Below are 25,032 nucleotides of genomic sequence, written 5' to 3'. Positions count from 1 at the left end.
GGAAAAAGGGAAGGTTTAGGTTTGGCAAGTGGGTACACTTCCCAGGTCGAATTGGCAGTTAAAACTGCCCACACAGACACTGCAGTGGCAGGTCTGAGCCATGTTCACAGGGCAACTCAGTTGGGTGGCACAACCAGTGCTGTAGGCCCACTAGTAGCACGTAATTTACAGGCCCTATGCACGTCTAGTGCACTTTACTAGGGACTTACTAGCAAATCAAATATGCCAATCAGGAATAAGCCAATTACACATACAATTACACAGGATCACTTGCACTTTAACACTGGTCAGCAGTGGTAAAGTGCCCAGAGTACCAAAAACAGCAAAAACTGAGTCCAGCACACAGTCAAACATGGGAAGCAGAGGCAAAAGAAGACAGGGGAGACGATGTCAAGGATGCGAGGTCTAACACCACACAACTCCCATGTTTTTTAACACATCCCCAAATTTAAAAACACTGGTAAATCTGGGAATGTGCAAAAATCCTATGCCTTCCTAGGAGAGGCGCAACGAGGAGAAATATCTTCATTTCTCCTCGTTTTTGTCTCTTTTTGAGTGTGCTGTATTCTGTAGCACAAATAGAAAGAGGAAAAACCCTCTCAGGAATGTTTTTGTGCAGGATGATTGTTTTTGTGCCCCATTCTGCACAAAAACAATCCTGGAATGCAACGCAGGCACCCGTGCAATGGTACCTGCTTTGGCGCTAGGCTGCCAAAAGGAGAACAGTATAGGAGGGAAGGACAGGAATGTGCTGTATTGGTTTAATATGGTGCATTCCTGCTCTTTCCCTCTGATGCAGGGCAGCTAAAGAAGGTGACTTGTGCACTGCCCGGCGCCACATTTTCACAAATCTTGGCCATTGTGTTTTATGCTGCACGTGTCAAAGAATACTTTGCCCATTTGTCACACTGTAGATAGTAAGTGCACCTATCAATTGACACTTATGGGTATTTTATCAATAGCAGAAACCTGAAAGTAAAGATGCCTTTGTTGAGATTCAAACCAGTGTCCTGCAGGTTTCACACAGATCTCTGTAGAAGGCCCACTACTGGCACCTGCCCCTTCACCATACACATGAATGTTGGGTGATTAAAGAAGGCTGCCCCCATAAATGATGCAACGTTTTATTTGTTCACTTTTCGTTTCATTTTCCTATACCCCCAAGTTAGAAATGGCAGAATAACAAAAATAAAATAAACCAAAGCACTGCTAAAAAGCTGTTTAAATGTATGCACATTTTTTATGTATTTTTTTTAGTCAAATTAGGATACAATTATATCCAGGTGTGGAACGGTGATGAATACAATGATGAACTCTTCCAACCCTGCTCACTTCTTAGTGAACTTTAAAGCCCTCATTTTAAGTGGAATGACAGTTCCAATCCCTTCACATACCTTTTTATGCCGCGTTCAGAATAATGATCGCGTGTGTTTACTGCAGCTGTTAATTACCAGGTGTGATAATTACGAGGGTGATCACCTTTAAAATAGTCCCGAGGTTCATACCAGGTCAATCCTGCCAATATTTACCCGTACGCATCTTGGTGAATGTGTGGACATGCAGATTCTGGTGTGGAAAGGACGATATTTCGCAAAGAATTCCCCAAATTTGAGGGATGAAATTTATAAGAGGCAATAATTATCAAGGCAGGTAAATTACAATCCTCGAGGTATCGGATTTTTTCGCGTAAAATAATTACCTCCAAGTCCTCCAGTGCTCTGATAATCAGGCCCTAAGTATCGTAAGTAACTGCTGTTCATGACACAAGTCGAGCACTTAGGCCGACTGAGCAGGACCGAAATGGGGACCCCCCTTTAAAAACTAGCGAACCAGCTCTTGTGCACAGAGGCATGGACTTTAACAACCAAGAAGAGTTCAAGCAAGCCACACCAACACCCAGAGCTTTCAGCCCACCAACCTACCATACATCTACCGAGCTACGACATGCCCTTCACCTCATGGAGCTCACCTGGCCCGAGGACTGATATCTACATTTTTTTTTTCCTATCAGCATGCAAGACTTTAAACAAAGGACAATTCTGCTCCTCCACACCATGGCGATTTTCCTACATCACAAGAGAAATCTGGCAACAGAAACAACGGCCAGAGTTAAATTGCACAATGAGCCATTGAACAAACACCTTTGTTGTGCACGTCCAAATGAAACCGCTGCTGGCAATGGCAGTTTCACTGGAAAGAGATGGATTAAGAAACACACAGGTGAAGAAGTACAGCCCACGTGGTGTCTATCATTAGCAGTAACCACCCAGCACCCCATTTGTGAGACAATAAAATGCAAACTCTGTGAGGGTTGTAATCAAACGGATCCCAGCGCCATCATGAAGAAAGAGTGGAGCATTGTGATCCTCATAGGAGCTTTCCTCATTCTTTCACTGTGTGGTACCACAGAGCAAGATCGAACCCGTGGTAAACCTCACGGTCCCAAACGACGTCCATCAGAACCTCTGAGTGAGTAAGGCTCTCCTTTCATATTTAGCGAGATGACTTGGCAATTTTGTACCCGAGGCGGGGATGGTCTTTGATCCACAATTGACATGGAGGTAATAAAAACCTGCCACCCTTTTATATACACAAGCCTAGAGCTTTCTAAGCCGCATTTCTCCAAAGATCCTTCTTCTTGAATTAGTAAAATATCCCTTTATGTCACCGAAGGAAAGCTGAAGGTTCGTCTGATGGTCACTATGAGCAATGCACATCAATCACAGTTTATCTCACTGATCATTGTTTCCAGTGCTGCTCATCTGTTATTGAAAAAAAATCACGAACGTGATTTGAAATAAATATGTGCTTAAATACTTTGAGTATGCAGGTCCATTCCTTAACAAGCATTGAGAAAAGCAATTAGAGTTTTTTTTTTCACAATTGAAGCTTTGGTGCAATGAGCAGCGTTTTGGTCAGGGCAGAAGTCACTTCAGGATGGTTGGGCAATGGTGGTATGTGACCATATGGTTAATACAGAATGGTCTATGATGGCTTTTCAGCAAACTCGAGCCACACACTTACATAAGGATCAGATTCAAGGTTGATGGAGCTTGTGTGCTCCACTACAGACCCACACAGTCCTTTCTTAAATCTGAACTCATGATTAGGCTCACAGTAGCATACAGCCTGCCCTCCTGACTTTCCAGAAGTGGCGTAGCGAAAGCTTAAGAAGATTCAGAAAGTAATCCAGCCATTTGGTTAGGCTCGGATGCCTTGTGCCCGACATTTAGCAACTGGACCACCGACATTTCAAAATAACAGTGACCACATGACCACTAGAGCACATAAAGTGTGGTGACTTCAATGCTGATTCTCATTGATTCTTTCTTTTCCTATTACCACGGGTGCTCCATTTGGCTCTCCTGGTTTTCCTACTTATGATTCCTGAATTTGTCGGAAATTGCCCCAATTATCATCCCGGTCAGACATCATGGTATTTGACTCTTTTCCCTGTTCCTGAAAATGTAGTTATAGAATAGCTCAATTTACACAGAAGTGTATTCATGTATCATTGATGAGTAACTAGATCTCCTTTGCTTTTTCATTTGCAAAAAGGCTTGCGACCGAAGGTGATATATTTCACTTGTCCAATAGTTAAAATGCAAAGTTTTTATTATACCGAAAATATGCATCAACACAAAAATAATGTTTGTCATGTCAATTACCAAGTAAGTTAGTCAGTCAAAGCAGTGCTCATTTGTCAGGAAACCAAACAAAAAATTCTGCCATGACAGTTTTGAAAAGGCATAAATAAGAGTTAAAACCCAACCAATTCAGCTATTAAGATTTACATTTATAAATTGAATGACACAGTAAGCATCGTTCTGCACAGAGTTGCAGAGAAAGCCTCAGGATTTCCTTTCTAACATAGCCATAACTCTGTACATTATTTCTAATGTGAGTTAATTTGCAGTTCAGTAAACTATGGCTATTTACTTAAGCTATAGCACAAACCGAGCTGAAATACTCATATTATCAGACATTTCAATTAACATGAGTTCATATTAATTTGGGAAATCATACTCAAATTCATTCATGGCTTTAGAAAGAAATGAAAATAAAATCAATACAACCATCAATAGACATTCAATAAAGAAAAGTCCTGTAGTAGTCAAATGATGACATGCCAATAGTTTAATTAATTCTTACCATTATTTTTCCCTTAGCTAATTTAGAAGCTGTCCTCAGGCAGTGGTTATGAGTGGGCTTTTAAAATGATTATCGATCTCTGTGCAAGCCACTGTTTATGTGTGGTATACACATCCCCCTCTTATGTGTATGAGAGCTATGAAGTGTGTGATAATGGCCACACCCCACCCCAATTGTTCCCAGGTAAATTTCAAGAAATCAAACCAGACTACATTTATTTAAGAGAAAATTCACGGGCAAATATCTCACCCCGGGGTGCTGTTACTTCCCAGGTGTGGTACACACACACCCCTCTTCTGGATGATATGTAATATGAGCCTAGGTGTAGTTCGTTTAACATGTAGCTGTACAAGACTTTAAACTAAGGGAGTGCTTCTGACATATGTGGACATATGTGACATTCCATGTAACAAACGCTTGTCTCGGTTTATAGAGATTTTTTCCTGGTAACGAGCCTGACAAAACATCCTAAGATCAGACAGGTACAATAACATCTGTCTGTTCTTACTTTGTAATTCAAATACAATGTAAAAATATCTAAAAAATATTGAGTTGTCTAACTTCATTGATGCATCAAAAGCAAAAATGACTTATAAAGGTATGAGAGATCAATGGATTAAGCTTGGCTCAAGAATATAGTATGGGTGAGTTGGCGGAAATAGGATAAGTGGGCTCTACCCATGCCCCTCTCAGTTCAACCAAGCCACAAACACCCACTACAGGGGGCAGTGAGTAGAGGGAAGGAATTTACAACCCTATTCTTGATGTCTGGATAATGATAAACTGTGCATGTTAGGTATGCTCGCCCCATGAGGATTCCCCACCCCGAACCATAGGTGGTAGGGCTCAGCACTCCTTATCTGCGGTCTATTTTATGGGAAATAGAATGCGGGTACCCCCACTTCAGCCTCTGGCTGCTGGACTCACTGCCCTAATTCAAGCATCCAATGTTGCAATCCTACGGGGAACCTACTTACTTTGTTTTTTTAAAATATAAGTTAAAAAGAGGCTCTTTATGAAATTTTGTATAACTATACAATACGTACATTCCATTGTCCACGTTTTTCATTTAGTTTTGGATGGATGTTTCTGCTCCTATACTGCACCTAGGAAGTACCTGTCGCAGACAACAGAAGTGTTTTCTTAAGTCCATTAGATCTACTGAGGTGAATCAACAATGGTGTAATGTCTGGCTCCCAATGATGCTTGATTTTATTATGTTCCAACATCAAACAAGCTAAGTAGAGGAAGCAGGAAAGGGAGGAGCCATGGTGGCAGGGGTGCACTCCAACACGCAGTTTCTAATTAGCTCTATGCGATAACTTCCTAGAAATACATTTTATTCCATAGTAAGGAGATCAAGTGTCAGAGCTCACAATATCTCCATGCAAATTAGGCTGCAATAAAGGAGGCACATAACAAATTTCTGAGGGAGACCAATTAACTTCAGACACATAATAAACTGATTTCAAGGCAACTAAAAACACTCCTGGTGGCTTCAACTGATGAATGCATTTTAAGTGCAAGTTTAATTAAACTTTCTCTAACTTCAGCATTTTCCTGGGCACTGCTAACAAAGCAGAACTAGATTTTTCAATATTTATCGTCTCTTTGACAATATCCATAAACATGCTAACAATCCATGTATTCATGAGTGCATCACCATCAGGGACTACTATCGTCATCAGTATTTTGAACTTTTAGATACAGTTTCTCATCGTCTTTCTCAGCGTTTTGACCAGGAAGGCATCCAAACCTATGAAAAACGTGAGCAGGTGCTTTTAAAAGGCAATAGCACTGGCTCTATTACTCAGCACAAATGAATTGACCCTTTGTTGCTCTCAGTTCAATTAAGTACATTATCAAGTATGTTCAATTTCTATTCAGTCCCAGAACTAGTATACATACTCTGAAAAATGCATACAAGAGAGACAGTTTTTATTCATAAGGTTGAGAAGCTACTGCAGCTTCTTTTGGTTATTCCAGTATCTTCTTGTGAGGGTGAGAGAAGCTTCAGTGGTCTCCACCGACTGAAAACTTGGCAAAGATCAAATGTGTCCTAAAAAAGACCAAATCATGTTGCCATGTGCAACATATATAAAGAGATGGTGGACTCAGTTGACCTACAGACAATAGAGAAAGAATTTGTCCTCGCTATGAACGGAGCAAGAAATTATTTAGCTTTTCAAATTAAAGTTCAAAATTGTATTAAAGCTGCCTGCAGCAAGAAATAAATCATTTCTAATTAGTCCAATTACGTTTTGAGGTTTAGGAATGTCACTTACAGTATTTTGTTTATTCTTCTTTTTTTTCGCCATACCTTTGTTTGCTTGGTGCACGAAGATGCAAGATTGATAAACATGTTTTTTTCACACTTGGTCTAATTACTTTGGGAATGTAAATTACAATAAAGCATACTCGCATAATATGACTACCTTCCTGCCTCAAAATTTCATTTTTAACTATGCGATCGTATTAATTTAACAAAGCATGTGTTTCTCACACAGCAGGTGAGTTGTATAAGGTCACTGGAAAGTCCACAAAGTTGTTTCTGTCCCCACCCCCCAGAAATATATATGATTAATTAACCTCTGCTTCCTCACAGACCTGTATTCAGTACAATCCCCTGGTCCGCCGATCTCGTTTACAGCTTTCACGCAGATCTTTTCATGAACAGCGGCAGACAAATCTGGATCAATTTCTTTATCCTGACGATGAACAATGTTGTTGAAATGTCACCGCGTCTCTATACCATCAGATTATTCAAACAATGTTCATAAGTATGTGCGTCTCATGACTGACAGTCCTAGAGTAACACGTTTGTTGCTTTTATCATCATTCTTTCACTCTCTGTAACACCAACTAGTGCGCCACCAGCACCTCAAAGTTGTTTGTCACAGGGGTTTTTATTTATTGGGAGGTCTTCTATACTCAGACGAGCATTTATCAATAATATAAGCTTACTAGGATTTTAAGAATGTATGTTGACTATTTGCTTACTAAAGACTGATATTATTATACAGTGAATGGCTATTGTTTGAATCAATTTCCAAACTCCACTTTTTTATCTCTATGCGTGACATTGTTTTTTTCTGTATAACTACATTCTACATGGAGCACTGAGTTGTACTGTCTTTTATTAGATAATAGATTGTACTTTAATGTGGCAGTCCCAGAACACCCCTGCAGCACTATTCTTTTTTTATTTTGGCTTTACCTGATTGTACCTGAATTTGTTAGCCGGGATGTTATATTTTCATAGAGAAACCTGAAAGTTGTTTTATAGTCTCAGAAAAGAGAACAGTGTTTTAAGTGATATGCTGCATACAAGGCTACATCAATGCAAGTGCTGATGCTTCCTCTAGGAGGATGCATCAGTCTCTGCTCTTGATGTGAGAAGCCCCTCTGCACTATGGCTCCTTACAGTGTGTTTGAGTAACGTGATTAATGGCTCTGAGGAGTTAGTCATCTACTGGCACACCAGAGGTCTGAAGTCTCTTTTCATTCTTATCGCACTGTAGGACTGATGCACCATTTCAAGTCATGGTTTTAACAATCAGTGGCAGTACCTCCTGCCAACAACTGTCTGTCTGCAGGACCACCCAGTGTGCCTTTAGAAATAAGTGAAGGTGGGACTGGTTGGCCCCTTCAAACTCGTTCATATTTATTGAAAAACCTAGTAAGATTTTGAAGCAAAGCAGGGAGGCGGGTCAGTGGAAAAACGTAGTTTTATGCTAAGTCCTTCCACCCGACAGGGAGCGAGCCAGCTACCTCCGTTCTAGAACTACACCCCGCACGCAGGTAACCCTAAATGCAAGGAACCCCGTGTATAGGAATGCAAGACATTCCACCCCCTTCACAGAACACAAAAATAATAGAACTTAGCAGGTAGACATCACCGTACATACGTGTTCTGGGGATAACCCAGTAATGAAAGAAACAATACATCAGTGTCCCACCAGTAATGCAATATGAACTCATCATATTCCATTGGATGTTTCACCACTATGTGATCACAAAGCATTTTTTCTTCCCCACAAATTCCTCCCAAACTTTCCCTGTGACTTGTTGAATCTCGCTGCTTAACACAACGTGGTACTCTACCTCTTTTTTTACGATTCCACACATTACCATCACTCAGCAGCATTGTGAATGTGTTTGCTCGCAAAGCCTGAAGAGGAGAAGACAATCTGGACTCACCCTTGTTCATCCCTACGTCCTCTCAACACACACACTCAATCTCCTACAGCATATTCTTCAATTGTTTAATCATCCCCGACAGAACTGAGTAAGCAAATCCTAGTGTGAATCTCCTGCAGAAGTGTTTGCAGTATTTGTATAGTTCGAACATTGCCTAAAGAGGAGCGCTGTACAGAGTGTAAGGCAGAGAAAAAAATCAGAGTGATTCTAGGTTTGATTTCCTGGGCTTTTGTAAAGAGCGATAGGCTATTTCTTCAAAGATGTTGTCTTGAACTCTTCACTAACATGAAATCAGTCAACCTCATTTTTTTTAGATCGTCGTGTAGGAGTAACATCAGAATACTGTTAGGTCAATGGTCATAAACTAGAGTTTAAGCAAAATATTGGGAGTAGGGCCCGATGTGGGGGCTTTGGCTGGGAAGCCATAATCCTGATAGTTACAGTAGCAGCCCGCTATTCCACGCAAATAGAATCGTCATTTTAAAACTTTGTACCCCTTCCATGTGGAGGATGGCCGGGAAGGAGGGAGATCCCCAAACAGAGATCTACTCCACTAGACACCTGGGAGGGTAAGCAGCCCCTTGGGCAAAGGCTTTTGCCCCCTCCCATTATTTTTTGGCAATATTCAGTCTTTCTGTCCCTGGGGGGCAGAAAACCCATTATGAGCTAGGGAATCATTTTTATATGTATGTGGAGGTGGGGTCTGCCTTTAATGGGCACTGTAATATCACAGCCCCTCCCAAAAGTTGACACAGTGGGGCAAAACATCCACAAGACACCCAGGTTTTTTTTTCATAAAAGAGGGGTGAGGGCTGCCCACCATGGGCATGGCCATGCCCCCACCCTACATAAATGGTGACCAAAGTCTTTCTGCCCCTCTGTGGGGGTAGACTGAGGTAGTAGCCCTAATCTGCACCCCCAGGGGTGCAGAAAGCCACTAGGCACCAGTTTTTTTGTTTTTGTTTGTAGGTGTAGAGGGCTGCTCAAAATGGGCATGACAGTGCCCCCCACCCTTCCTAAACACAGGTGGGCCTAGTCTTTCTGCCCCCTGGGACACCGATGGGGATTATTACCACTGATATGTACCCCCCGGGGAGCAGAAAGCTCACTAGACACCAGGGAAGATTTTTTTTTTTTTTAAAGAGGGTGGGAGCATGGCCATGCCCCCAACTGAAACAAATGGGGACAAAGTATTTCTGCCCCCCCCAGGGGCTGATGAGGTAATTCCCCCAGGGGGCAGACAGCCCACTAGACAGCAGGGAATTATAAAAAAATAGAGCGGAGAGGGCTTCCCACCACAATGGGCATGGTTATGCCCCCCACCCCAACTGAAGGGAACAACAGTCTTTCTGCCCCTCGACTAAAGCATCTCATCTCAATTGCAAGCAAGAGGACATTTGACTCTTTTGAACTCTGATTTTGCATATGGGAGGAGAGTTTAGCCAACTCACAATATCATTCCACTTGCAATGGTGAGCGGCTGCACTTTTTGGACTTGGGTAAACTGCCACTTGGAAAAACCTTCCAGACCCAGATACTTCTGAAAACTAAACATCTGGGGAAACTGAGGGTGGTGTGCTTCATGTGCACCCCATACGATTTTCTCACCCACAATGCCCTGCAAACCTCCAACCTTGCCTGAAATCATTAGTTTTCCCTACATTTCTGTTATGGAAACTTCCGGAATCCGCTTGAAGCCACAAAATTCCTACTACATAGCATTGACCCATCTGTACAGATAAAAATATGCCACACTTCTGTGCGTGTCCAAAGCAGAGTCAGCCTAAAAATGTATGAAAGAATCTGCCATATTGGATCCGCTTTGTTTCCCCCACAATTTCTACATGTTTTGGGGCCTTCCCTGTTGTGAGTACTAAGCCTACCCACACAAGTGAAGTACCATTTTTATCAGAAGACTCGGGGGAATGCTGGGTGGAAAGAAGTTAGGGGCATATTTATACCCCGTCTGCGCCGAATGTGCGTCAAAAAGTTTGACGCACATTCAGCGCAAACGTTGCCCGTATTTAAACTTTGACGCCTGAGCCCGCGGATGTCAAAAGTCTGCCGTGTGCGTCATTTTTTGGATGCAGCAACCCGCCTTGCGTTAATTATATGCAAGGTAGGCGTTCCCGTCCCAAAAATGACTTAAACGACCGTGCGTAGTATTTATGCTTTCAGGCAAAAATGACGCACGGCTGGGAGGCGGAGCCTGAAAATGACGCACAGCCCGATTTGCATCCAAATTTAGTGCCTGGGTCAGGGCAGGCGTTAAAATGGGGTAAACACACCTGTATTTAATCAGAACACACAGAAGCAACAGCAGAGCAGCAGAGTAGCAAAAGGGAGACTTGGAGGTGATTCTTATCCAGCGTGCACGCAGACGCAGAGCCCAGCAGCTACAACAGCAGCTACCACAACACCAGCAGGGACCCCAAAGGCAGCGCCGAAGGCAGGAGAGGATATTCCGCCCCAGAACAACCCTTCATGGCCTCAGGGAACACAACATCATCCAGAGGTACAGGTTGAACTGGCAGGCCATTCAGCAGCTGCTGTGAAACATTGAGCCGCAGTTGGCACCCACTTTGCTGACACCCCGCACCATCCCAACAGAAACCAAGCTGCTTGCCGTACTTCACATGTTGGCAAGTGGCTCTTTTCAAACAACTGGTGCCCTGGTTGCCGGAATATCACAACCATCATTCTCTGCCTTTTTGCCCAAAGTACTGGATGCCATCATTGGACTTACACCCCGCCACATCTGCTTCCCTAACACACTGCAGAAGCAGCAGGAAACAAAACAGGGATTCTACCTCATTAGTGGCTTCCCACATGTCCTTGGTGCAATCGACTGCACACATGTACGCCTTTTTGCCACCTGTTGCAACTGAACACCTCTACCGCAACAGGAAGCACCTACATTCCATCAATGTGCAGGCCGTTGTTGATCACCAAGGATTGATCACCAACATTGTGGCTAAATATCCTGGGAGTGTCCATGGCTCAATCATCTTCCGTCACTGCACCATCAATGAATACTTCCAGGATGGACGGTATGGCAATGGACTACTTGTTGGTAAGTACAAAAACCTACTTATATACACACTGCACAGCAACCCTCTAGGACACACAACACATTCTCCACAACAGCAACATGTCGACAGGAACACACTGAGGTCGTGACACCACTAGGCATGTTTCTTAGGTCACCATTGAACCTGTCACACATCGGAAATTAGTGTACAGTCTAATGTTAAGACGTGAAAGATCACAACATGTGAGTGGGTTGCCTAAATGTCACCTTGCAAATTGTAAGTGTCCCAATGACGTTTACATTAATCCATTGCATAAGTCTAAAGGTATGGGATGTTCAGGGTACATTGATATGAACGTGTTAACAACACTGTCAAAATGAATCTGTGTATGGAACTATCATCTCACCCCCAGTGAAGACACATGGACACCTGTATCACAAGTCACAATGCTAGGGAGGGCACACTGTACTGCAAATCCCAAAACATACTGCTGACAAACGGTCAGCAGCCAAACACTCGTTCAGCCAAGGAAACAACACGATGCAGATGGTACATCCTACAAGCCTAGGATGCAACATAATAACACAAAAGAGTCACAGACAACACAAGACAACTACTGCCATGAAAGGTAATTTCAATAGGGCTAGCTACATTAACATGATCCCCTTCATTTTCTGTTGCAGCAGATCAGGGGTATGGCATCCAGCCATGGATAATGACACCTATTGGCAACCCAAGTACTGCAGCAGAGCGTGCCTACAATGACGCACATAGGAGGACACGCACCATAGTCGAGAGGACCTTCGGCATCCTCAAGTCAAGGTTCTGGTGCCTCGACATCACTGGTGGTAGCCTCCTATATTCCCCGGAGATGGTCTATAAGATCATCCTAACGTGTACTATTCTGCACAACATTTGCATAAAAAGGAACATTCCCCTCCTGGAACCCGAGCCACACATGCCTGAAGAGGAGGAAGAGGAGGATGGTGGCCTGCAACATGAGGGGGAACTACAGAACACGGCCGCTGGTATATGCAGGCGGCAACATATCGTGAACAATTTCTTTAAAATATAATCACCATCACCACTTTATGAACTAATTTAAATAAACACCTATAATAATCACCATATCATCGTTTGGCTATTCATTTTTGCACACCTTCATCTCTAACTATCAGAATAAGAGTGTTGCCTCATAGAGCATTGCTGATATAATGATTAGGACACTGAAAATCCCAGAGCTAATGTGATGTGTAACATACAATGGTCACATACACACACACTGTAAATGACATATATCTTGTACATTTCTCCTTTGAAGGCTAATAGCAGAGGACCACACCTATTTCACACATACATGTTGAAATCAAGGTACAACGCAGCATATGGCACACAACTAAGACACCATCACTCAATAAGGGGAAAACAAGCCTCATACATGAGGCAGTTGATGTGCTTTTTCATCAGTAACAGGAATGTCTGACCAGACCCTTGACATCAGTAAGTCCAACTGCATCCAATATTTGCAAGGACTATCTGTGACCAGAGTTCCATAGAAGCAGTGGATAGACAGCACAAGTGCCACACATATGAGCAGCATTGCGCACATGACATTCCATGTACATGTCAGCCCATTTCCTAACTCCTGACACACCCATGCACCTGGTCACAACCCACCTGTTTGAAGAGGTCCCTGGAATACTAAGATGTGTACCCTGATATTCCCTCCTCTACACACACAGCTTGTCAATAGCAATCCAGTGTGCTACACCCTTTCCTATGGTATGCCATTGTCATAGAACATCTGACTGCATGGATGTCAGGTCAATTAATACACTGGCTTCTAGTTTCCAAGCCCTGTTAGCACCTGTAGATTGCTTCCCGTGTGAAAATGTCTGTTGGCCATTAGAATGCAAATCTCACCTACAGGACTTGTGAGAAACAGATGCAGCCCACACCTGTGATCACCTCCATGCACACCCCCCATTTCAACAACCACTGCCCCTGCTGATTCCTGGAACAGCATAGGAGTTGCCATTTTGTCAAATACACCGTTAAGCATTGATACTAATTAAGCCGTGTAACACAGCCCTTGGGTTCATTTGTCACCTTCAAAAACACAGGACATACACAGTTTTACATGTCAACTGTCTAGTTCGTCCTCCAAACAGTCTTAGTCAGACCACTGATTATGTAACTTGTCAAATTGCTGGATCCTGATTCACCCTGCATTCTGTCAGCCTGACTGCCATCTGTCTGTGCGTCACACTGAAGTATCCCTGTGTCTACATATGTACCACACTTGCATTAGCAAACCTCTCATTCATCAGGGGGTATTTGGGCATGTGCTTCTTCAATGCATAACCAAATACATTGTATGGCATCATCTGCCTTTTAACTGTACCATATGAGTTAAATCCTCTGTGAAAACCAAAATTTCATGGCCCACCCCTTGTCTCGGTCTCATTTATGCATGAATGACAAAGTGTGACAGTGTCCCAGGGCCGTATGCAAGGATTGGGTACGGGGCCTTCAGCGGAACCAGCAACCTCTGATAATGTTCTTGAAAAATCCACACATGTCAGGACCCTGACAGTTCACACACAGAATTACATTCCTCACAACATATTGATGGGCCGTGTGTGGTGAATAGCTGCGAGAATAATCAGCACAGAGGCTATGATGTTCCCAGATGCATTGGGAATTGCAGAGGCTAACCTGTGTACAAATGTTGTAATGACACCTGCCAGGACATGACACCTGAGACATTATCTCACTCAGCACACCAAGGTTGCCCTGTTGACTGTCTCATTACACGTCTTTAGTGACAGGGTAGGACCATCCCCATGTAGGTTCTCATGTTGTTCTCATGATGAGTCCTGGACCGAACTGTGACAAATTACACCCCAAAAAATATACAGGATCAACATTGGACCACACACATGAACAAGACACCTATGTGCAACTGATCACTGGAAATATGTGGACACGTGCTGCCTCGTCTGCTGGTTCACCACAGCCACTTGAGAGTTGTGGCTCAGTTATATGACCTCAACTGTGGTGTCATCATACATTTGTGATTCACCTTTGTCTGTCTGGGCAAATAACATGGTACCCACTTCCTCAAAGCATGTGTATGACTCACTGTGGGATTCACCAACCAGTGGCAAGAAAGCTGTTACCAAAACTCTAGGACAAAGGATGTTGAAAATGTGGACCATTAACATGAACAAGCATCTGCCATCTATCTGGTGCATGCTTTGTCATATGTGGTGTCTACGTTACCCTAAATCTTGGAAGTCCACATTACGGATGTTGCTACATGTATGACTAACACATGTCCTCTCTCATTTCCACAATGACATGCATCTAAGGTTTGTACACATGGACGTCACATTCATACAAGCATATGTGCAATAATGCATCATGTGATACACACACACTTGGTCAACAAATACATTAGTTGCCACAGCACACACATTGAGCCAAAGGCATTTAGGTATTGTACATATGTGCGTCACATTGCTATCCTCTCCTGATGCCAAACATGCCCAATTTGTGTAATACATATATGTAGGCCACACATATGGCCATCTAGTGCGTCAGCCAACCGTCAAAATACTGTGAAGGAAGTAGCGGATCATGGTCCGCTGCAGTATGATGTCACATGTGAACATACATCATCAACAACATAGTGGGTGCCATCAGGCTATCTCTGATGTGTCCCAAATGTAACATAACAGAAAAACAGAAAAAAAGCCCAAAACCAGTTCATGCACTGAAATTTTGACGTTGCAAGCGTTATGCGTCATTTTTTGTACACCAATACATAATTTGCGTCATTTTTTTTGACGCACAGGTGTGAACATTAGGCCGCATCCAGATAATTGTACAGGATATTTACTGTTATTTGGATGCGGGCTAATTTTCACTCCTGTGCGTAAAAAAAAATGACGCACTAACTGTATGCGTGAAAAAATTATGATGCATAACGCGAAAAAGGGTGGACATTTTATTCAGGAAGTGATGTAATAGGATATCCTGTTTACAGATCATGTACAGTGGGTGTACTTTCACTTTCACTTTGCAGTCTATGATTCTTCTGGACTGTGTGGCTCTGTAGAGAGTGGTGTCCATAGATTTTGTGCTTTTGTGTCCTGTGTGCTGTCTCTATTGTCAATTTGTGGAATAAATATTGTTGGTGTATACTGTCCTACTGTGTTTTGTGTCCATTTGTCCATTTATCTAGTGTTTTTGTTGTTTGTGGGAGTCTGTTGTGGGTAGTGGTAGTTTGGGGATAGTTGGGCTCTTTTAGTGGTTAAGTTTACTTTTCTTCTGTATTTGTACCCCTACTTTCCCCCTTTTCCCCTTTCTATTTCTTTAACCCCTATTCCCTTTCACATTTCTACAATGTCTGGTAGACCACGTCTTGGCAGGATGGGTGAAGAGGAGTTGGGGGGCTTCATATGGCTTGTGTGCCATTTCTTGCCACTGATGATCGAGGCAGGGTGACATAGGGGTATCACACAGAGGCACGCAGAATCCGGTGGGGAAAGGTGCTGCATCACCTGCAGCGTGTGTATGCCAGCCAGAGGAGTGACCACCAGCTGAAGCACCGTTGGGCTGACCTCATCACCAGGGAGCAGGATCTCTTGGACCACCTGGGAATCGTGATTGGTGGCCCTGTTGGTGAGTATTAATCATGTAAATGTGCACGATTAAATGCTCTGTAGTGACATCAGATGATTTGTACAATGTCTGCCAGCTAAGTTGCTGACTGTGTGTAATGCTGGTGAAACATACTGGGATAATTGATGCACTATGGGAAGGATCACAGTTGCTAGCTGTCAGGTAGCACGTGCTGAGCAAACTTACAGGATACTTTTCCGTGAAGTAAATTGGTGCTGCCTTTGTGTCAGACAACCAAACAAAATACTAGCCAATCATGTCTATACATGGCACATTTGCCAGAGAAGTAAAGATGTACCAACATATTGGCTAACTTTGTTGACGCAATAGCTAGACTGACTTTAGAATCACTACATGATGCAGAAAATGAGTGCTGGCTTCACGTCAATTGATGATAGCAAAGTGGCTCAGATATATGTCTCATGTGAGTCTGGTTAGTGTGTAAGGAAAGCGTTCACGGAAGTTCTATGAATGTTAGGGATTATTGTGGTCCTTTATCTTTTTGGATACATGTCAGATCTGGATTTGAAAACATTGTGAAAAGGTGTAAGGTGCCCTCAGCTAACATCTTAGAATGTTTGTTGGAGTTGGTTGTGCCGCATTCCAATTAGGGATGGCAGTCCAAAGGTATGCACATGGGTTCATATCTCCATGGTTGGTGCAAATCACCATTGCTGGGCCACATCAAATGAAGAAACTGTAACAACATGAGGGCTTACAAAAGTCCCTGTCCCTCTGTACATTGTACCTATGTGTAATAAATGTGTCATGGCCACATAGGCTGTTTGACTGGTAATGCAGTCCTCAAGTAACCAGGCTTTGGATGTCTCTCTTGGATGCACATGATGAGACGATTACACTCCATATTTTTTTCTGGTCACTAATGACGGGGCATGTTTGCCTCCACATGATAGTTAGGGCCAGTGCATGTGTGCAGATATGTGTGTAACTGTCACAGGAGACCCATGCTATGTACAAGTTGGCCGTGATATATCAGATGCAGTATCATCATGTCTGAATGGCTGCCATTTCCTTATTCAGCCTACACATTGTATATGTTTATGAAATTGTTGGTCAGTGCACAGATTTTGAGCACATTTCTTCCTTCCATGCCTTACAGGTGGACCGGCACCCTACACTGTGGGAGAGGTGGCTACATTTGAGGACCCCGACCACTCCAGTAAGTGTTGATATGTCTGTTATGTGTTGTGTTTGCTGGTTATTGACTCCTGTGTGTTGAACGCATAGCAAGGTGTGATGCGTTGGGCAATCATTTGTCTTGTTCCATGAGTGGGATTTCAGTTTCTCAAATGTTTTGAGTTGGCCAATGCGTATCCTATTGTATTATCTAAGGATTGTAGGCCATTCCTGTAGGCACCACAGTGAGTACTGGGGTGAGTCATGTGGATGACACTTGTATCAACAAGAGTCACACTGGAAGTCAGCTCAGATTTAGTCGGCCTGTCAGACCCACATTCTCCAAGATTGGTACAGCAAATTGCTTTCCAAAAGACTTCTGCTTCCCTATTTACCAAGGTACTTATTAAATTGTAGGTAGAACTTCCTAGCAGCATGTACTTCCACATGTAGTGCTACAAGTATGTGGTAATTGAGTGCAATGGCCTAGGTGTGCATGCTAATCATGATCATGGGTGTTCTAGCAACTCTGTGTCTGATGTAAGTCATGCCTTACTGGAAGTATTTGTTGTGTACCAAGCTCTGCATTTATTGACATGTGTGGCGCTATGATTGGTCAAGGGTTTGCAGACTCCTAATTGTTGATAGACCTTACCTGTGGTGTGTTTGTAGAGCCAAACACGTGTGGAGTTTTCTATACACTCCTCGGTGTCCATGTTGTTTGGAATTGATAGTTGTTTATCCACCCCCCCACCTCAAACACAGGCATGGGTTTGTGAATAGGGAACCTAGGACTGATGCTACCAGTATGTTACACATACATGTGAAAAAGTGACTGTTTGGTTGGAACCTAGTATACACACTCAGGTTTGGCACATGGGTACTATACTGGCAAGTCCTGTTACAACTTGCAGACCATGTGGCTTTAATTTTGCATTCTGTACACTGGCATTTGTAGCCCAGGTATTGGCCGAGGATATGCAGCATGATTGTTAGCTGATAACTGGCAGAACTCAGATGGCAAGTCAATGCCAGTTGTTACCCATCTTGTAGGTTTTAGATGTGCTATGTGTGATGTGACATTTGTAGGCTGGCCTGCCATGTACTTCCTCAGGGACATTCAATAATCTGTATTGTGATATGAGCTGTTACAAGTATAGTAGATGTATTGTCTGATTGACTTCTTGTGCCATTTCACACAATGCAGTTCCTAATGTAGATTATTTGCATTTGTCTTCACAGCTGCAAACATGACTCCAGACCAGGTCCGTGAGTTCCAGCGGCGGGCCATGAGATACCAGCACATCCTGCTGGTGGAGTCGGGGTTCAGGAGTATGGCCCGTCGATATCGCCATGAACGGGCCTCCGGGGCATGGAGGGCCTTCCCACAGGGTGGCCCTACTTTGCCCATCACAGCCACCACCAGCACAACCACCACTTCAAGCCAGGTGGCCCCACCCACAGCTGGGACTGTTGTCCCTACATCTGCCGGACTTCCAGGCCCCAGCATTGCTACAGGTGCAGGACAGCCCACTGGCCTTGGCTCCACACACACAGACCTCCTCCACTGGTACCCAGACTGCCCCAGCTCCATCTGTTGACCCTGCAGCATTCCACAACATGGAACGGAAGATGGACCGTGTGTTGCGCAAGTTAAGCCATCTGAGCCGGGATGTTCACCACATTAACCAGCGTGTGAAGTCCATCAAGAGGACCCTCCGCAGGGCCAACCTCTAGACTTTTTTGATATGGACATGATTCCCTCCCCTCCCTCCTCTTTCCTTGTTCTTATACTTAGTGGGCTTAGGGGGCTTAGTGTTAGGTTAGTATAGGCTGTTAGTTTAGTTAGTGTTGGTGCGTGGGGGGTCCTGATTCTTTCTATTTTTACTTATTACGTGTGTGTTGGCTATGTTGGGGTTCTTGTGCGTTTAAAAGAAAAAATATATATATATATTAAAAAAATAAAAATTACAAAAAAATCGATATTTGTTTAGTATGGGATATATGTGTGTGGTGAGTATGTGTTGTCCTCCATGTGTCCCGTCTCATAAGGGGGGTGGGGGGTGGTTGTTTAGAATGTTTCATTACATGTGATAAGTACATATAGCTTAGGTTAGTTAGGGACAGTTGTGGGTAATGAGTAGTCAGGGTAGATTAGGGTAGGTAAGACTTTTCCCTCAGTTTCCTCTTCTGTGATTAGCATTTAATGAATATATAGTTAACCCTTAACAGTATGTGTTAAATGCTACTTGATCCTGGGCTTGGAATCAGTGTACCTGAATGTTGTTCTATTACATTTGTGTCCTATGCTACAAACAAATCCCAACTGAGCTGTGAGATTGGCAGCTACCCCAGAGCTACCTTGCAAAGTTTCCACCCTTCGTTGCAACCACCAATCACAGTTAATATGGATCACAATGTGTTTCTGTTGATAAGTTTGTTTTCTACGTCACAAACAGTGCTTCCAGACTTGGTATTGGGGGAACAGTTTTAGGTCTGACTGCAGTGTGATGATCAAGGACACCCTTATAAGATGAGTTCTCGTAGACACTCTTGTATTCTTGTCTTCATGACTCACATACGTCATTTGTGACACAGTTCAGCATGAGTACCTATTTGTCTGTAAACTCAGACAGCTTCATTCATGCAGTTTTTGTAGTGTTTGCTTAGATTTGTGTGCACTGTTATATGTGTTAGTATTGCATGATGACAACATTTTGCTGCCACTATTTGATGACTTAGATATCCCTTGAGGAAGCATTATTCTGTCCAACACAGCATGATAGTGTATGGTGTCTCACTTCATCAGATGTGTCCCTCAGGATGGGCAGGGTATGATGCAATCATGGGCACTGTGCAGAATTATCTGACTACATAATATCAGGACAGTTGTATTGACAAGCTACGTAATTTGACAGTAGGCACATTTCAGTTATCTACTGCACAGTTGATATGTCACATTACCCAGTGACAGATTTGTTGTGTAAGTGCTATTTATTGAAATGTGCTGTAGTGCTATCTGTACATTGTCCATGATTGTGAGTCCATTAGAGTGACATCTTACATGGTGATCCTACACAAGGGGTTACGGAAATGCTTTTAACATGCTGGGGTGATGTTACAGACAGTGCAGAGGGACAGGATTTGCCAATGAGTAAGAGAGAGACAATCACTGGGCAGGCTGACAAGATATACAGTGGTGAGCAGAACAGTCATTAAGTAGAGTTGTTGTGAGACTGGCATGTTACAAAGCGCAGGACCTTGGTAATTGTTGGCCATGTGGAAGGGACTAGTGCTTCCGGGTACTTTTCTGTGTGAAGGTGATCTGTTCCATGTCTTCTTCTTCTTCTGATGTGTGTGTTGCCTCCTCTGTTCTTGGTGGTGGTGGTTGTGAAGGGGCAACTCACACCTCAGTGTTAGAAGACGTAGAGTCAGACATCCCGGTCGCTGCTACCTGTGAAGGTCTTAAGGGCAGTACTGCAGCAAGGAGGATCTGCTGATTCTTAAGAATAGCAGCTACATCACGATGGTAGGCAGCCAGTTCGGCCCTGAGGGGTTCAATGTTGCATTTGTGCACGCGTTGACAGGATTGCTGTTGTAGGTGTTGGGTCAACTGTATTACAGCTGTGCTGATTTCCTTCTGGCTTTTTTGCTGTTCCTGCAAGATAGATGTTAGGGCTTGCATAGCTGCTGCCTGATCTGCAGATGACATCATGCACGAACGCACCCCCTCTAGGCTGCCTGCCATAGTTTGCATTCCCACCCGCACCTCCTTGGCCAGCTCCCGCTGTACCCCAACTACAGTTCTCTCAAAGCTGGTGCCTGTGTCGTCTGAGTCCTCAGCTGTATTGGAGCTGGCAGGTCTTACAATTGGGGTGGTGGGTGGATCCTCTGCGATGACTGCTTGTTCTGTGCTCCTCTTTGTGACTGAAGGTGGGGTCTGGAGGGTTTCAAGGACCTTTTGGATGGTCTCCTGGGTAATGTTTATCAGCTCGTCATCCATGTCATCAGGGTAATCTGGGACAGGCATATCCGCAGGAGATCCATTGTCCTCTGCAATGAAACAGGGTACAATTAGTGTGTCTGTGTTATGGCATTAGTGATGTGACATGCCTGCCCTGTGATGAATTCACATTGTGATCTTGTTTCATGTTTATTGCTCCAATCTTTCAGATGGGCATTCTCCCAGGCCTATGGCCCACCTGCATGTCACATGTATGTTATTAAGTTATTAGACTTGTGGGGGTCTTCTCTTCTAGGTGTTGGTTTGGCCAAATAGTGAATTGCCACTTTCTTGTCCTACTCAACACTCCATCTACATCCATTCTCAGGGTGAGACTTTTCACTGGCTGTGGGTGTTCTGATGGCACTGGCAGCACACTTAACAATCTGGACCTGCCCCAGTCTCTGATCTTTCACATCCACTTAAATGTAGTTGACACGTAGCATATCCTATGCATAGCAATGTAAGGGCATGATATGGATGTTGGCACTGGTAATGTGTACAGCTGATGTTGGGAATGTGTGGTACATTGGATTGCCCTGATAATCGTATCAGTGTCCTATTTCCTCCTCTGACTGTGCAGGTGTATGTCAGTGACCAGTTACATGTGTACCCCCTCAATGCTGTTGTCTGAGCAGTATGACATTTGGGATGTTACATTGTGACCCGGCACAGGATGGACCCTGACATATGCAGCATGGGTATGTCCTTAATGCTGTGTAGCTCCTATTGTTGTTGACATTGGCTGATGTTTGCAACAACTATGGGCATTGACATTTGACAGTACTGGGGCCTTTGTCTTTTTTCAGGTGATTGTTGAAGTTGTCATCCTCAACCCTCTAATTTAGGTGTGTATGATCCATGGGGAGGTTACTGCCATTGGCTACTTGAGCTGCATACAGAGCGGAGGTGGTAGTGTTGCAGTTACATTCCAGTTGTCGGTATAGCTAGAGGTTGTTAATAGGGCCCTAGTTAATGTGGGGGGTATGGTGGCTGACGTGTGCCGGGATGTCAGTTTGACATTGTGCCCTTCCCTCCTGGCGTGGCTTTCCCTTTGCTCCATCGTTGGCATGGCAGCATGCCCCCATGGGACTGTTGTTGGTGTAGTGTAATGATGTGCCCCAGCTTCTGTCTGCGCAGGCCATGCCCCCATGCCATGCCCCTTTACCCATGCCACTCCATGTATATGATGACTTGCATGCAATGTGTGGTAGGTATTCCCCCTCCCCCGGTTGCAGTTGACATTAGTGCATTTTAATTCCCCATGCGACTTACCTTGCATGTGCGTTGTCTCCTGGTAGTCTGCGCTGTCCTGTCCTTGAATCCCTGTGACCATCTCCTCAGGGATGACAGCTGCGACCATCTCCTCCATGTGGTCCAGGGCCTCCCGGTGTGCTGGACTCCCAACTCCATTGCAGTGCTGCTTTCCTGTTCCTGGCCATCTTTTCCTTGGTCCTGCGCTTGCAGTCATGCCAGCATTTCTTGCACTCGATGACTGTTCTGCGTACTTCTGCCACACTGTTGATCTTGTCAACAATTTGTTGCCATATAGCCTCTCTCCTACTAATTGGCAATTTTGAGGTGACAAACAGTTGGTGCTGATGTTCCGTCACCTTTTTAACCAGAATTTCCTGCTCCTCTGCACTGAAGCAACACTTTCTTTTCTTCTTATAAGTGTCCTGATTCTTGTGTGGGTCCTCCTGGCTGGTTCCGGATCTGTTGTCATCTTCCTGGGGTCTTTTGTGGCATCTGGGATCCATTTTGGCTCTCCTCTGGTGAAATGGCAGTGTTCACGGTTTTTTTTGATGCTATTGTGTCAAAAAACGGGGCATATCCGGTTTGCGGGGTCGTAAATCGACCCACAGTCATTTCCGCCGCGTTAACGTCGTTTTGCTTTACGACTTGACGCTGCGGTGTGCATCAAAATAAATGACTCCCACCTGTGGTTTGCGCCGCTGTGCGTCAAAGTATAAATTTGACGCCCACACGGCGCACCAAAATGGCGTTAGCCGCCGGTATTATTTTTGACACAAAAAGTATAAATATGGCCCTTAGTGTCTCCCCTTAGATTCCAGAGCTTTGTATCACCAAAATGTTAGGAAAGTGTGTTCTTTTAGACAAATGTTGAGGTTTGCAAAGGATTCTGGGTGACAGAACCTGGTGAGAGCCCCACAAGTCATCCCATCCTTGATTCCCCTAGGTGTCTAGTTTTTAAAAATGTACAGGTTTGCTAGGTTTCTCCAGGTACTTGCTGAGCTCTAACCCAAAATCCATAGCAAGGCACTTTGCACAAAATGCGTCAGTTTTAAATGGAAAAATGTAATGCGGTTATGTTGCATTTTGGGGCATTTCATGTCAGTGGCAGTAGGTATATCCTCACAAGTTAGGTATGATTTTTCTCTGGAGACTCGGGGAAATGCTGGATGGAAGTACGTTTGTGGCTACCCTTAGATTCCAGAACTTTGTATCACCAAAATGTGTTCTTATAGAAAAAATGTGAGGTTTGCAAAGAATTCTGGGTGACAGAACCTGGTGAGAGTCCCACAAGTCACCTCATCCTTGATTCCCCTAGGTGTCTAGTTTTTAAAAATGTACAGGTCTGCTAGGTTTCCCCAGGTACTTGCTGAGCTAGAACCCAAAATCCACAGCAAGGCACTTTGCACAAAACACATCAGTTTTCAATGGAAAATGTGATTCATTCATGTTGCATTTTGGGGCATTTTGTGTCAAGGGCATTAGGCATACCCTCACAAGTGAGGTACCATTTTTCTCGGGAGACTTGGAGAAATCCTGAGTGGAAGGAAGTTTGTGGCTCCCCTTAGATTCCAGAACTTTGTATCACCGAAAAATGTGTTCTTTTAGACAAATTATGAGATTGGCAAAGGATTGGGGGTGACAGGGCCTGATGAGAGTCCCACATGTCACCCCACCCTTGATTCCCCTATGGGTCTACTTTGTAAAAATGTACAGGTTTGCCAGGTCTCCCTAGGTGACAGCTTTGCTAAAGCCCAAAATCCACAGCTAGGCACTTTGCAAAAAATGCATCAATTGAGGTACCATTTTTATCAGGAGGCTTGGGCAAATGCTTTATGGAAGGGAGTTTGTGGCTCCCCTTAGATTCCAGAACATTGCATCAATCAATCAATTAATCAATTAGGATTTATAAAGTGCGGCTAATCATCAGGGTATCCAGGTGCTTGCAGGTCCCGGAGGCTTATTTGAATAGCCAGGTATTGAGGGTCCTTTGGAATTCCAGAAGGGAGGTGATGGTCTGGAAGTGTGTGGGAAGGTTGTTCCATGTTTTTGCTGCAACCTGAGAGAAGGAGCGTCCTCTACTTCTGCTTTGCTAAATGTGGGGAGTATGGGCGAGTGAAAGGGAGGCAGAGAATAGTCTTCTCAATGGTTGGTGGAAGTTCAGTTGGTGGTTAATGAACAGAAGTCCTTGGTTGTATAGAGCCTTGAGTGAGTGGGTCAGCAGCTTTAATTGGCAACTCTTCTATACAGGGAGCCAGTGGAGTTGCCTGAGTTGGGGTGTGATGTGGTTCTGTCGAGGAAGTCCTAGAAAGAGTCTGGCTGCGGTGTTCTGTACGGTCTGCAGTCTCTGTATGAGGTGTGCAGCGACTCCTACATAGAGGGTGTTGCCATAGTCCAGTTGGCTGGTAATGATGGCCTTTGTCACGATGCATCTTTTGTGTAGAGGTAGCCACTTGAAGATCTTAAGTGGCATGTGCAAAGTGGGGGAGCAGGCGGAGGAGACGGCATTTTTCTGTGATTTCATGGTGAGCTTGTTGTCAATGATGATTCTGAGGTTTCTGGCAT

At 44.0% G+C, this 25,032-nt stretch overlaps 1 long non-coding RNA gene across 1 annotated transcript in view; it reads left to right on the top strand.

Annotated features, from left to right (window-relative positions):
- The first annotated feature begins 2,291 nt into the window (after positions 1-2,291).
- The window catches only part of LOC138247218 (uncharacterized), a 106,856-nt gene continuing 84,115 nt past the window's right edge, over positions 2,292-25,032 (top strand). The window contains exon 1 of the long non-coding RNA XR_011194370.1: positions 2,292-2,469. This is a non-coding gene — a long non-coding RNA (uncharacterized lncRNA). The remainder of the gene's footprint in view (positions 2,470-25,032) is intronic.

Source organism: Pleurodeles waltl, chromosome 7 (assembly GCF_031143425.1).
Source record: "Pleurodeles waltl isolate 20211129_DDA chromosome 7, aPleWal1.hap1.20221129, whole genome shotgun sequence".
NCBI classification, from domain to species: Eukaryota; Metazoa; Chordata; class Amphibia; order Caudata; family Salamandridae; genus Pleurodeles; species Pleurodeles waltl.
Note: the sequence above shows the minus strand (reverse complement) of the source record. Positions and strands in the feature narration are given on the sequence as shown.